The 16,281-nt window shown below is 36.2% G+C and overlaps 2 pseudogenes; both read right to left on the minus strand.

Moving 5' to 3' along the window:
• Positions 1 to 409: 409 nt before the first annotated feature.
• Positions 410 to 1,352, minus strand: LOC144218263 (olfactory receptor 51A4-like; annotated as a pseudogene).
• An 8,371-nt stretch (positions 1,353 to 9,723) lies between these two features.
• On the minus strand, positions 9,724 to 10,660 carry LOC144218243 (olfactory receptor 51A7-like; annotated as a pseudogene).
• Positions 10,661 to 16,281: the final 5,621 nt, after the last annotated feature.

A 16,281-nucleotide genomic window follows, 5' to 3' on the forward strand; every position in this document is an offset into this window, starting at 1 on the left:
TAATTCACCAAAGAAATTCTTATGACATTCTAGAGTGATTAAAAAGGAAATAATGAGGAGAAGAATTATGATATAATTTGGGTCTAGAATAAAAAGAAGTTGTTACAGATAGAAGATGAGAAGTACACCTCCAGTAGAAGGACAAAACACTATCTTAAGTGTAATTTATTGCTTTTATCAGAGATGACATTATTTTCATTTTTTGTTAACTGGGATAGAGACCCCAGAAAATGTACTTCCTGTTTCTTGTTTTATGTCCTTTCTCAGTATCCAGTTTGAATAAAATAAATCTGATGATAAAACAAGAAAAATATATTGCTTATTTGTGGCTAATACTAGGTTTTCTAAACTCACCTTTAATCTTTTATCCAAGACATTTCTCAGATATGTTTTCTACAATATATGACTATTATATATGCTTCTGACATAATCTTGCTAAAAGTCTCACTCTAATTTGCTTAGTTTTCGCACAGTACACAATGGGATTCATCGTAGGAGGCACAAGTTAAAGAACATTTGCTATGAGAACATTGAAGAGAGGTGAGACATGTCGGACAAAGCGATGGACAATTGAAAGGTTGATGATGGGCAGATAGAAGACGATCATTGCACAGATGTGTGAAATACAAGTATTGAGGGCCTTGAGCTGCTCCTTTCGGGATGCAATTCCCAGCACAGTCTTGAGGATCAGGCCGTAAGACACAGCAATGAGCATAAAGTCTACCATAAGACACAGTGCTCCAAAAAAGCCATAGATGACGTCAATCCGGTTGTCAGAGCAGGTCAACTTCATGACATCCTGGTGGAGACAGTAGGAATGAGATAGTTGGCTTTTATTACAATATTTCAAACTTCTCAAAGTCATGGGAAGGGCAGCACTAGGAGGACACCCTTAACAGATATCACTATTCCTATTTTGACAACTCTGATAGGAGTAAGAATGGAGCTGTATCTTAGAGGACTGTGGATGGCTAGGAAGGGTCAAATGACATGATCAGGAGCACTGAGGATTCCACTGCTGTGAAACCATGGATGAAGAATTCCTGGGCAAAACAAGCATTGGCAGAAATTTCAGGGGCATTGAATAAGAAGATCCTCCACGTGGTGGGTAGAGAAGAGAAGTACAAGCCCATGTCAGACATGGCCAACATGGAAAGGAAGTAGTACATGGGTTCATGCAAGGAAGGCTCTGTCTTGGTGACCAAAAGAATGGTGCAGTTTCCCAGAAGAGCAAAAAGATACATGCTGCAGATGGGGACAGAGATCCAGATGTGTGCATATTCCAGCCCTGGCATCGCAACCAAGAAGAAGGTGGTGATTTCAACATCTGATGTATTAATAATGGACATCATACATTTAAAGCGTTCTGCAATGAAACAGAGATTCTTGAGTTGATAAAATATGAATATCTGGAAATTTGCTAGAAAAAAATGCAGTTGTTGAAATTTCTGACTCTTTTAGCAGAATAAAATATTTATGTGACTATTATATAGTGAGAAGTGGATGCCAATTTAGATCTACTTATAGAATAGATGAAGAAAATTTCTTTTGGCCATATTTTTCCCATAGCGAAACTAGACATTGATTTTGTATTCATATATGAATCTAATTTCATTTTCTATTTAAAACATTAGTAAACTCTAGGCAATCAACGTGGAATTCTCTATTTCTTGGTTTCACATTCCAGATAAGATATTGGGTAAAATATATGACTTCTAAAATGACACTATGAAGGTAAAGGAATCTCACAACTCAGTATCTTCCTACCCCTTGGAAATACCACAAAAATATTCTTTCACAAACTATCCTTAGTTCTGTTCCCTGCCATCTGAAAATTGTTGGTTATTTAAAAATCCTTTTAAAAATTCCATTATTTTCAAATCCTGAAATACTTGTAAGGGCAGTCACACTGCAGAGATTACTGACATATTATGTCTCATGTTTTCCCGACCTGGAATTTGTGACCACTTGTGTAGTATTAACAGAAGAATGATAATAACAAAATAGTATCACAATTTAGGAGAATCTGAATTCTGTTGAAGTATGATTTCCTGTTTACATAGTCTCTGAGCATTTTCCTTGAGATATGGCCTCTGGAGGCTTCTTCCTTTTTATATGAAGTTGTACATGGTTGATTACCAAAAAAGAGGGTAAAAACAAAATAGATGAGGATATCTGAGTACTTACCAGAGAGTAGACATTTTGGAGAGCACTTCTGAGAGTAGCTGAAGTATTTCAGCAAAGTTCCAGAAGTTACCAAAGCCACTTCCTTATATATAAAGACTTGCCTCTTTTTTTTTCCTTTCTCAGTCTTGTACCTGCCCAAGGGGCAGCAAACCTTTGGGGGATTCCAACCAGGATATATCTGTTCTGAGACTAAGAATAAACACGTGCAGATGCAATAAATCCAGAGATGGTTAATACCAAAGAAGTGAAATAAGTATCTAGACTTTGAATTAGGGACCATTTTGGTTGGCGAGAAGTCCTTAAGAACCAGGAGTGGTAAAGACCTGGTAAATCCTGTACAAAGTCTCTGACACTTCCATTGGGTATTTGGCTCAGATATTACTCCTATGTGTTGAGCATGGTCAAAACAGAAATGCTGTGTGTTGAATCAGTGCATTCAAGGAAGTGATGTAGGACAAATATCTTATGATATATATTTTTAGCCTTCTGGTTAACTCCGGAGGCCTGTATCCATCCTTCCAGATACTTACTGCTAGACATTACGAACTAAATATCCCTTAAAATCAACTTGTACAATAGACTTCATTGTCTCCTTTTCCAATTCTGATCTCTTCTTAGGGAGCTATCTCTATAATAAGACCTTATTCTTAATATTTAACAAACCCTAAATCCTGAGCCCTTTAACCTCTTTTTGCTCACATTTTGTTCATAGCAATAGCCAACCTTTGTTGAGAATTTAAATTGTTCCAGTTACTGAGATTCATTCATTATTGATGATGATTTTGAGTCCTTGAGTCTTTTTTTTAAATGTTTATTAATTTTTGAGACAGAGAGAGAGACAGAGCAGGAGCAGGGGAAGGACAGAGAGAGAGGGAGACACAGAATCCAAAGCAGGCTCCATGCTCTGAGCCATCAGCACAGAACCTGATGCAAGCTGCAAACCCAAAAATCTCAAGATCATGACCTGAGTGGAAGTCCGAAGCCCAACCAATTGAGCCGTTTAGGCACCCCCTTGAGTCTTTTAAATAATGACAAGTATGCTTATTATCTTCATTTTACTGATGAAGAAAATGTTTTTCAAGGAGGACAAGTAGCCTCTCAAAGATATTGTACAGTAAAAGTAAGGTATGCAACAAAGAAAATACTTTTTAAGGATACCAGAGAAGATTCTCTTGAAGGAAAAAAATATGTTTATATATATACTCACCTCCATTAATACAGAGTCTTGGATGAGAGCTAATATTGAGTAGATCAAATAGAGGAAGTATAACAAAATATTTCTATAACCCTCTACAATAATCTTTTTTTAAGTTTATGATAGTTACTTTATTTTACACAGGTCCTATTGTTTTCATCCTCCTCAGAAATAAGTTCCCTTGGCTATACTGTCAGGAATTCTCCATCTTCAACTCTTGCTGTATCTCTGAACTTTCCAATTCCTTCTCATAAAGGAGATGGCAGAATATATCTGAGTTTTTTATTATTATTGTGTGTATCATAGTTGCAATGATGGTGTTATGTTTTTATTGGCTTATTGCCCAACTTTGGAGACCAATTCCATTTGTTCTATGATGATAGTAATAAGCTACAACAGGGAAATTATCACATCTATTATTGTTATTTTGATATGTCCGGTCCCTGGCATGTTTAAAGGCATGTGGTAGTTTAGTAAATGTTTGTTGAATCAATTAATGAATGAATTGCATTGTAAAACATGGCATCTTAAATCATATACTGTTTTTAACTTTATTGTCTTTAGTATCTTTCCCATTTGGTTATGCTTGTTATGGAGTAAAAGAACAGATTTTGATAAATCTAACATCTGTTCATATGGATTTTTATTGTGTAATCTGGCATTATTTATATTTTTGCACACATAATTTATATAATCTTATTTTGAAAGTTTTATTTGCATATAGCACATATTTCAAATATAGAATATTATTACACAATAGGATGAATTACATATATATAATAATTATTAACATTTGATCATATAAATTTGAAGCATGTTTTAATAATAAAAAGACTACATATTAATGGAAGTTTTTCTTGGCCATATGCACCAAATGTTAATAAAAATATGCATGTCAAACAGACGGGACAGTTTAAGCAATCCCTCAATGGAAACATATAGGTAAAGTTGACTTATTAGGAAAGAAGAGTTGAAAACAAAGACATAACTTCAGTTATATTCAGGAAGGGAGTTTTCATGGCTCTTGGATAGGTACTGTCAGTTAAGATAACATACACCTGGCTGCCTGTCTCTATTCTTAAGCATAAGATTCCATAGATGCCTTTATTTTTCCCTAATGATTCACAATTATTACTAAGTACACAGTTTGTAATCACTAATGTAATGATGTTTGTATTTCTGGGAACTACCCATAAAATCCCTATAGGCCATCATGTGAGCTCATTTGTCATATATGTTTTAACAGTCATTTTCCTTAAATGGTCTTGACATGATTATTTCATACTGATGTCATTCTGCCAACTTTGGCAGTCATAGTAGACATCTACTGGGTTTGTTTGCTGTTATTTTCATTTATGTGTTTTTGTTTGGTTTATTCCAGTCCATTTCAGCAACTTTCCTAAAAAGAGAAATCCTTACTTTATGTATTGTAATCACAATGTTTGAGGTAGTGGCACATGACTAATTTTGCCATTGGCATTAAACTCATCTCCTCGGATATAGTGTCCATTCTCTTTAGGATATTAAGGAAGTGATATTCAATCCTTTCCCTAAATCTCTAAATGGAACTGATAGTGACAGTTCTTTCTTCTCTATTAGATAAGATGTTAGAAATGTCCACTGCCAGTTTATCCAGCTTGCGACCACCTACCATACCATGTGGATTAACTTCATTTGGAATACTGACACAGTAAAAAAGAGAGGTGAAGACAGAGTTAGTGGTGCTAATGACCTCTTTCTGGCACTGAAGTATGCTGTAGTCAGCACCCCCCTCCCGCCTGCAGATTCCTATAACTTTTACTCCGTATCTGTGAGCCATTGTAATATCTAAGAATGTTTTGTTTTTGAGATATCTGGTTTGTTGTCACTTGTACTGGAGTGTGTACTCCACTAAAGCAAGCTTTTTGATTTTCAGAGTTGAGTGTGCATTAATGATATTAGTTTGTATTAGAATGAGGCTTAAATTCACCAGTGAGATGAGATCCTAGTGATCTAATAGTGAGATCCTATAGATCTAATGAGATATTATATATATTTGATATTACTCCATTGTAAAAATTAAATTTTTAAAAAATAGTTTATTGTCAAGTTGGTTTCCATATAACACCCAGTGCTCATCCCCACAAGTGCCCTCCTTCATGCCCATCACCCCCCACACCCATCAGTTCTCAGTTTGTCCTCAGCATTCAAGAGTCTCTCATGGTTTGCCTCTCTCCCTCTCCCCCACTATTTTTCCCCTTCTTCTCCCTCATGGTCCTCCATTAAATTCCTCCTAATCCTCCTATACGTGCACACATATGGTATCTGTCCTTCTCTGCCTGACTTATTTTGCTCAGCATAACCCCCTCAAGTTCCATCCATGTTGCTACACAAGGCCAGATTTCATTCTTTCTCATTGCCATGTAGTATTCCATCGTATAGATAAACCATATCTTCTTGATCCATTCGTCCGTTGATGGACATTTAGGCTCTTTCCATGTTTTGGCTATTGTTGAGATGTGCTCCTATAAAAATTAAAGATTTTTAAGAATTTTGTTTTGGGGGTAGAAAGAGAGAGAGGGAGAGAAAATTTAAGCGGGCTCTACATTCAGCACAGAGCTGGACACTGGGGGCTCCATCCACAACCCTGGAACCATGACCTGAGCCAAAATTAAGAGTCAGACGCTCAACTGAATAAGTCACCCAGGTGCCCCTTAAAAATTAAATTGTAAAAAAAGTGCTCATCAAGATATGTGTGCTCTTAACCCCTTTTACCTATTTCACCCATTACCTCTTCCTCTGGTAATGACCTGTTTGTTCTGTGTATTTAAGAGTCTGGATTTGTTTTTTGTCTCCTTTTTTATGTTTGGTCATTTGTTTTGTTTCATAAATTCCACATATGAATGTTTGTCTTTATCTGACTGACTTATTATTTCACTTAGCATTACATCTTGCTGCAGATAACAAGATCTCATTCTTTTTATAGCTGAGTAATATTCTTTTGTATATACATACATACATATATATATATATATGTAGAGAGAGAGGGAGAGAGAGAGACTTTTTCTTTATTATTCATTTATTGATGGGCAGTTGGATTGCTTCCTATCTTTGCTATTGCAAATAATGTTGCAATAAACATAAGGGTTCATATCTCTTTTCAAATTAGTGGTTTTGTTTATTTTGGATAAATATGCAGCAGCAGAATTACTGCATTATACGGTAATTCTATTTTCAATTTTTTTTGGAATCTTCATACTGTTTTCCACAGTGGCTGTAACCAATTTACATTCTACCAAAAGTGCATGAGGGTTCTTTTTTCTCCACATCCTTGCCAACATTTGTCATTACTTGCCTTTTGGATTTTAGCTATTCTGGTGGATGTAAGGTAATAGCTCATGGTGATTGCGATTTGCCTTTCCCAGATGATTAGTAATGTTGAGCATCTTTTCACATGTCTGTTGGCCATTTGTACACCATTTTTGGAAAAATGTCTCTTCAGGTCCTCTGGTCTTTTTAAATTAGATTATTTGTTTTTAGGTGTTGGGTTCTATAAGTTTTTTATCTGTTTTGTCTATTAAACCCTTATAATATATATCATTTGCGAATATCTTCTCCCATTCAGTACATTTCCTTTTTTAATTGATAGGTTCCTTTACTGTGCAAAAACTTTTTATTTTGAAATAGGGTCTAATGGTTTAATTTTACTTTTGTTTCCCTTCCCATGAGGCGACATATCTAGAAAAATGTTTCTATAGCTGATGTCAAAGAAATTACAGCCTATGTTTTCTTCTAGGAATTTTTTTGGTTTCATGTCTCACATTTATATCCTTAATCCATTTTGAGTTTATTTTTGTGTCTGAGAATGTGGCCAGTTTCATTCTTTTGCATATCGCTACCCAATTTGCCAATACCCATTTATTAAAGAGATTATCTTTTTCTCATTGTATATTCTTGCCTTCATAATGGTATTAACTGACCACAGAAGCACGGGTGTATTCTGAGTTCTTTGTTTTGTTCTGTTGATCTATGAGTCTGTTTTTGTGCCAGTACCATACTGCTTTGATTACTACAGCTTTGTAGTATATTTTGAAATCTGAGATTGTGATCCTCAGATGTCTCCATCTTAAAAATGATGTCTAAGTACTATTTACATAGGTTTTATTTTCCTTTCTGTCCTAGTTAATTAATTTGTAGAATAAATGAGTTCTACATTAACAGGGTTCCCCAGACATAGTTTAATTTGATTCTTTGGCTTGACTATCATGCGTTTTATTCATATTTGCAAAATTGATTAAAACCATGTTATTTTTTAGGCACTTACAAAGTTTTTGAAAAGTAGATTGTAAATGAAATACAGTAGAAATGGAAAAGTACAGCAGTTTTGATGGTTTTTCACAGTGCTACACAGTTAGGGAAAGCACATATTCACATTTGACCTAATCATCCAAGGATGGCCAAATCCACTTGTTTACATTTTACAACCACACATATAGATATCCTTGTATGTAAATATTTACATGTATTTGCACATGTTTATTTGTTGTTTTCCTATATATTAACAGAACAGTAATTCAACTGTATCTTTTTCATTAAAGGATGTGTGGATTTAATCCCCTTAAGGCTGCCAGTGTTCCCAAGCTATCTGAGAGGAGCTTGCTCTTCCTAGAAGCTCTAGAGCAAGCAAGCCATCCTTCATAAACACTTAGAACTATTTTATTCTCTTAAACAAAGGAAAAGATGAAAGCATACTTTCAAATAAGAACCTTGATAGACATAAAAATATTTACAGTCACAATTTAGTGACTTGTCATACAGTTCTTATTAAAGTGATTTCTAAGTCTACAAAGCCTCTCCCTCTTGTATTTGAAAGTTTGATATATATATATGTGTGTATATATTTATTCATGTGTGTATATATATACATATGTATATTTGTGTATGTATATATATGTATACATATTTGTGTGTGTGTGTGTGTGTGTGTGTGTGTGTGTGTGTGTATGTATTTGTAAGAGAACTATCTGACAGAAAAGTTATCTAGATCCCATAGCAGGACTTTGTCAAATAGAAAATTTGCTCACAATCACGAAATGTTTAATAAACACACAATAAACAACTAGGATGTTCCAGGTCCTTTGCTGGGTACTGTCAAAGAGAAACTCCGCTTAAGTCACTCATACATTGACTAAGAATATAGACAATTGAAAACAAATTTAGAATACTGTTTAAAAATTTAAATTTAAAAATTTTAAAGTACTGCTGTTTAATATCATAACAGTAGTAAACAAAGAATGTTATGCAGACTTAGATGAATCATAGTTAACCCAAATATACACTTAAAGGAGGTCATTTATGGAGTCTATTGCAAACTATCAAAAATATAAATAAGTGAATGGGGCACCTGGGTGGCTCAGTCGGTTAATCTGACTTCAGCTCAGGTCATGATCTTGCGGCCTGTGGGTTCAAGCCCTGTGTCTGGCTCTGTGCTGATGGCTTGGAGCGTAGAGCTTGAAGTCTGCTTCAGATTCTGTGTCTCCCTCTTTCTCTGCCCCTCCCCCTTGCACTCTGTCTCTCTCTCTCAAAAATAAATAAATATTACAAATTAAAAAAAAAGAAATTATAAATAAGTGAAATATTTGTTTATCTATTTTTTGAATTAATATAAATCATTTTATGTATGTGAGCCTTACTTCTCTGAACACATCTCATAGTCCTATAGGGCAGAGGAACTTTTAATAGATTATATGAATTGCTGATCACACACACACACACACACACACACACACTAGATATTCAGGAGGAGTTGCTGATTCTGTATGTGGGTGAGTATGTAAGCTTAATCTTCCAGCACATTAAAAAAATTTTTTAAATAGTTTATTGTCAAGTTGGTTTCCATATAACACCCAGTGCTCATCCCCACAAGTGTCTTCCTCCATGCCTATCACCCAGTCTTCTAGCATATTTTAGTCACTGCTGATCATGCCTGTGATATTTAAAGCTGTGGATGTGTTATTTTAATTTTTTTCTATTTTTATTTAGAATTATATTTTAAAAATCTTTTAAATCTTACTTAGGACTGCACTGCTATTAAGGTTGATAGATAGGTGATTGCATAGAGAAATAACAATTAGAAAAGAAGTGGGGCAATTAGGTATAAGAAGATATAACTGCAAGCCTAACTCCTAAAACATCTTATCTAGATTGTGTTGCTGCTTAATCCAATCAATAACTTGACATTTGGTGGCCTACTTAGTACAGTAGGTGCACCTTTGTGTTCAGTCTCTATTCTGTCATTACTATCTTCAAGTTCCTACAGTTGTTCAGAAATTGCTGAGTTTCATTGCGGCTGACATTGCTCATCAACCTTGTTTATCACACAGTTTTGCCAGGATCCAATTTCTAATCTGCTGACTCTTCACTGAGTACACAATGGGATTCATTTGAGGGGGTACCAGAAGGAAGATATCAGCTATAATGGCCCTAAAGACTGGGGAAACATTTTTAGCAAAGTGGTGAAGGGCAGTCAAGGTGACGATAGGCATATAGAAGATGAACACAGCACAGATGTGGGAGATGCAAGTGTTGAGGACCTTGAGGTGGCCCTTGTGTGAGGCAATGCCCAGAACAAGTTTCAAGATCAACATGTAAGACACAGAAATGTACCCCTAGTATAATAAAGATGTAAGAGCCACAAACAGTCCATAGATAACATTGATTTTGTTATCAGAACAGGCCAGCTTCATGACATCCTGGTGGAGGCAGTATGAGTTGGATAGAAGGCTTTTCATACAGAATTTCAGCCTCTTTAAAATAAAGGGGAAAGGAAGGACAAACATAATATATACTACAGCAAATATGAGGCCAATTTTAAAGACTCTGGCACTGGTCAGGATGGAGGTGTATATCAGAGGGCTGTAGATGGCTATGAATCAGTCAATGGACATGATGAAAAGAACTGATGACTCCATAGCTGAGAATGAATGAAAAACTCTTGGGCAAAGCAGGCATTGGGGAAATTCCAGTGGCATTGAACAAGAAGATTCTCAGCATGGTTGGAAGGGAGGGGATGGACAGTCCCAGGTCAGAAAAGGCCAGCATGGAGAGGAAGTAACACATAGGCTCATGCAGAGGGGTCTCTGCTTTTGTGAAAAAGAGGATGGTGCAGTTCCCCAGGATGGCAAGGAGGCACATGAGGCAAATGGGGATGGAGACCCAAATGTGAGGGTGCTCCATGCCTGGGATACCAATGAGGAAGAAGGTAGAGATTTCCACTTCAGAGATGTTAAAGACTGACATTGAAGGAATGTGAGAGGCTCATAATCTAAATCCCAAAAGAGCCTTCCTGAAATGGCCTAAATAGCCTAGCTCAAATATATATGCTTTACATGTTGGTGTGAAATTTAGGATTGCAGCCTTTTTTTTCTTTTTTTCTATAAGTATTCTTGGACTAAAACAACATATTTTATATTAATAGGAGTAATAGCAGGACCCATATAAATAGGATATAAAAAGAAACATGAATATATATTAATATGCACAAGTAATTGCTAGCAGATAGATATTTCAAATATTTCAAATGCTTTTCCTGATCTCATCATACAAGAAGGAAGCAGTAAATTCTCAGCCTCTATAGCAATGTTTTTAAGGATTGTTATGCCTTTAAGTTTGAAAATTGTTTGGAGAAATATAGGATGAAAGAAGAACATCACTTAGTATAATTGCATTTATAGTTATAAGTGAATATTAATTTTTAAAAACAGTTTTCTTTAAAAAAATGGGGCTAGCAAGGGTTAACATCCACATCTAAAAGAATGAAGATAGACCCGTATCTCACATTTTATACAAATATTATCTCAAAATACACTCTAGGGCTAAGTCAAAAAAGAGCTAAAACAATAAATGTCTTAGAAGGAACCTTACGTGGTTAAGTTTTTGTCATCTGGGTTTGTGCTCTCTGTGATATCCCTGCTGCCCTTTGTTCTCCCTCTGGCTTCATAGAATCTCATATAAGCAGATATCATATTGATGTACACTAAATGAATGAAAAGATACACCCTCAAAGCATGTATAAATTAAATTTATAAATTTAATTACATGTGTAAATTAAGTGATAACATGAATTTTATACAAAACCCACCTTCATACCATTACTTAAAATCCGTGAACTCAGTTATTTGTTAGACTTGTAAGGTTCCTTTCTGTTCATCTAGAGAGAAAAAACGTAAAGAGATATTTAAGCCTATAAAGAAGCATGTTGAGTTAGGATAGACAATGCAGCAAGTAACTCTTGTGGTCCCTACTGCCTTCTCACTGATGCCCTTGCAAACTCAGTGGTCTTGCATATCTGCACCCAGAAACAGCCTATACTAACCTGTGAGGTAAGAACTACCATTCAGCAAACCCCACAGCCAGCCAGGTTCAAGTACCTGCCTTTGAATTTCTCTCTGTGCCAGGTCGGTGATTCTGGCCTAGACTTGGCTGATTGCTATCATTCAGCAGGACTCTGGACTTCCACCATGCATTTACAGAATTATTGGACTTTGTGTAGAGGGTTAGGGTAATGGCATTGATCCTAATGACTTGGCAACCACAGCCAGCCAGGTACTGTGTGAAATTTTTGCTTGAGCTGGTACAACGGCAAGAGTCAGCTACGAACATTGGGAAACTTACCGGTAAGTGGTAGGACCCACATGGCAGAATAAAGAGGAAACGGAGGTGGCATGCAGTTAACAGAATTCCAATGCTGTGTGGGCACAACAGTCCCTTCTGACCTGCAGAGTCTAGTCCTGCCTTCCTGCTGTTTTCCTATTGGCCCAGAAAACATTGGAGGTTCCAGCTCAGCAGGCTGTACCCAGAGAAAAAGAAAAAGCCCTGGAGGTGAAACCACAAGAACCCAGGGGAGTGAGCCCAACCCCTGTAAATGATATGAATTATTCCTTTGAGCAGAACACCCCTTAGGCCTCCTCTGCCCCCTCTGGCGGAATAAGCTCCTGTCATCAAAGATCAAGAGCTTCACGTGAATGCTTGTAGAACAGTTTCCCAGTGTCAGATAACTATGCCTTTATGTGTCTGCCTCCTTCACTACACCTTACCCCCTTAAACTTATGCGTGTTTCCTTCTACAAACTGACAAGGTTTTGAACATTTAATATTCATCTAGTATTTTTCAAATATGGTAGTTTTCAACTGCACTCAGACTTCACTGTGGCATTTTATAAACATAGAGATTTCTAGGCCTACGCTAGAGTCACTGAATCTCTTTACTTGTTATTCATAGAATAGTCTTTGTGTATTCTTGGTATACTATGTGTATTATTTCCTATGATTATTATGTTATATATGAGTATCGTTTTCACTGTAAAAATGAACTTGTCAGATGCATTATATGTACTATGTACTCTCATTAGACTTTATTTTTTTTAATTTTAATTTTTTTAAATTTTTTACTTTGTAAAGACTTTCTCTGTCTCTTTCAGACAGAATGTGAGAGAGGGAGGGGTAGAAAGAGAGGGAGACACAGAATCCGAAGCAGGCTCCAGGCTCCAAGCTGTCAGCACAGAGCCCGATGCGGGGCTTGAACTCATAAACCGTGAGATTATGACCTAAGCTGAAGTCAGATGCCTAACTGACTGAGCCACCCAGGTGCCCCTAGACTTTTTATATTTGGACGGTGTAAGTAAAATTAACAATGACCATTTTAAGATAAATGTATCACTCTTCCATTAGCTTAAATATCTTAAAACAATAGATAGTTTTTGTTAGACACTGATGCATTCATGAAAGCTCTACAGTTAGCAAAGTCCAGATTTTTATCTTCAATAGAAAACGACCCAGCCAGAGCTTGTGGAAAAGTCCTGCACTTAGTACTTCAAACTTCGAAGAATAGACTCTTAGGTAACTTTTAGTGGGTTGGGTTGTGATTTCCAGGACTCTTTTCATTCAATAGATGATAGCTTCATGAGATTGCTAACCCAAGATTCAACAGAACAAGAGTTCATTGCATAGGACCGGCTGAACTGATGGGTAGCATCCTATTATGTTGTTTGGAACATTGTTGATGTTTTCATCTTATGTTCTATTTTCTGAATATACAAGGAGGATTTTTCTCTTTCTCTTAAGCTATTTCCAACCAATCATGATCTAGTAGACTCTGCTTTTGTAAAATGAAATGAAACATTTTGAAGTTATAGCTGATTCTCATTGTTATTCTCATTTCTCACTCAGAGTTAGGAACTCTTACCAAGTGTCTTTGCTTTTCGTACAATGTGTATTTGCCAAAGTGTATTTGCAATAAGATCCTGTCTTCTTTTTACCAAGGTATAATTTCGAGAATTGTTATGCAACCAAGAATAACATTCCCTAGAATGTCATACTTGCAAAGGTTGCTTATTTAATCAACTATGTCTCATGACTTAGGGAACTAAGTTTGACTGTATAAAATCTATGCTGACAAAGCCCTCTCAAGTAAATCACCCTGTTACTTGGCTTATAGGAATAGCCCATAAAACTGGTAAGGGAGGTCAATTCCATGGCAGAACAGGATCCTGGGACATTTGGGGAGTCTGAGTAAAGAAAATACTGTCCAAATGTATACTTACCTGAGGGAGTAATTTGGTGAAGACAATTTCTTGGTCATAGCTCCCTATCCTCGATAAAACATATGATAGCAGTTTTTAAACATCTAATCTGATTCTGTATGGAAAGTTCTAGGACTGCAAACTTAAGAAAGCCCCTCTGGTATATTATCAGTCTTTCTCCATATGGGTAAATAATCAGATAAAATCTAATGAAAGCCTGATCAAGAATAATCTTTCTCTGAAATTATATTTAATTTAATTTTTAATGTTTATTTCTTTATGAGAGACAGAGAGAGAGGCAGACTGTGAGCAAGTCAAGGGCAGAGAGAGAGGGGCACACATTATCCAAAGTAGGCTCTAGGCTCTGAGCTGTTAGCACAGAGCCCTGATGCAGGGCTCCAACTCACAAACTGTGAGATATTGACCTGAGCCAAAGTCAGATGCTTAACCGACTGAGGCACCCAGGTGCCCCTGAAATTATATTTCCTTTAAAATAGGGGAGACTAAACAGGAAAACGTGTGCTTCATTAGGAAGCTACATTTTTTATAGCATGTTCTGATGGGTTATCTGATTCTGGTATGTGGGGACTTGGTATTTTCAATGCCTTTGAGCTATTTTCAGCTATTGTCTCTGTTAGTTGTAGATACTAATAGCAACAAAGTAATTCAGGTAGGTAGGCCTGCAAATAAATTCTGTTTGGTGGAACATTGATAGGCGTGTCCCACAAAGTGGAAAAGACTATTTGTACTCATTTGCAAAATAATGTCAACATTCCTATCTATAAATATATTGTTTATATGGGATCTCCTCTGAGCTGGTTGTATTATTTGCCTGGTTCTTTCATTACAAATGAGTTAAATTAGATCATTAATGTATGTCCATTTTATGCCATTGTGAGAGCTATAATTTTTACCTTTATTGAAAAGTAGTCCTTTTAAATGTATTTTTGTTTATTTATTTATTTATTTATTTATTTTTAGAGAGAGAGCATAGTGGGAGAAAGGGGCAGAGGGAGAAGGAGAGAGAATCTCAAGCAGGCTCTGTGTCCTGAGTGGAACTTGACATAGGGCTTAATCTCATGACTGTGAGATCATCATCTGAGCCAAAATCAAGAGTTCAGCGCCTACCCAACTGAGCCACCCAGACACCCTGTTTTGTTTGTTTATTTGTTTGTTTATTTTGTTTATATATTTATTTATTTTTGAGAGAGATTGAAAGAGAGAGAGCATTTTCATTGGCAGGGGACAGAGAGAGAATCCTAAGGCAGCTCTGTGTGTGGACCCCAATCAGGCCTCCATCTCATGACTGTGAGATCATGACCTGAGCCGAAATCAAGAGTCAGATGCTTAACTGACTGAGCCACTTATGCACCCCTGAAAATTGGTGTTAATGAGGGTGTATATCCCTGCCTAGGAAAGAGACAAATCATATACATTATAAAGAGTTGTGACATTAGGTAGAACCCCTACAGAAACTGGGAAGACAGGAAACTTTCTATGCTGCATAACATAGACAGTGATATTTTAATGCTCTGAAAGGAAATACTGAAAGAAATGAAATGGGTGAACGAATTAAATTCTTCTTATATTTTTGTAAACTCTGCATGTGTTTGTTGTTTTTTTTTAATTGGTTCTATGTGTGTCAATATATCATTGTCCATTTCAATTTTAGTTCCTGAGAGGATAGGCATATTTCATAAAAGTGAAAACTCTGAGTTGGAGAGCATTATTTTATTATTTTGTTAAGTGTATCTATTTATTCAGAGAGGGAGAGAGAAGGGAAGGAAGAGAGAGAGAAGGAGAGAGAGAGAATCCCAAGCAGGCTCTGCACTCTCAGTGCATAGCCCAATGCAAGGTTTGAACTCCCAAACCCACAAGATCATGACCTGAGCTGGGATAAAGAGTTGGACCCTTAAACAACTGAGTCACCCAGGTACCCCTGAGAGCACTATTTTAAATGAAGAGGCAATCTTCTGTCACTTTTGATCACTATCCAATTGTTATATAAATGTATACTGTTAATTCTCAAATGAGAATATAGAATATTACTTTAAGTATGATGAAAATGATAAACATATATTGTGTTCATGAGGCTAGTTAAAGAAAGCTAAGTGAAAGTGGAAATTTAGAATACATTTTATATTTATATGTGAGCCCTAATCTTAAATCCTTACCCAAAAAAGTTGCAAGGCTGATTCTTCAATCTTAATAAATATGTTGAAAGATGATATTGTAAAGCGATTAATATATGGTATGATTCCTTATTGATTCATTCTGCTTGTTCTGTGTCATTCACTGATTGAGGTTTCATTGTGGTTAAGCATCCTTTTCAGCTGTGTTT

This window comes from Crocuta crocuta, unplaced genomic scaffold, assembly GCF_008692635.1.
Source record: "Crocuta crocuta isolate KB4526 unplaced genomic scaffold, BGI_CrCroc_1.0 scaffold662, whole genome shotgun sequence".
Lineage (NCBI taxonomy): Eukaryota > Metazoa > Chordata > Mammalia > Carnivora > Hyaenidae > Crocuta > Crocuta crocuta.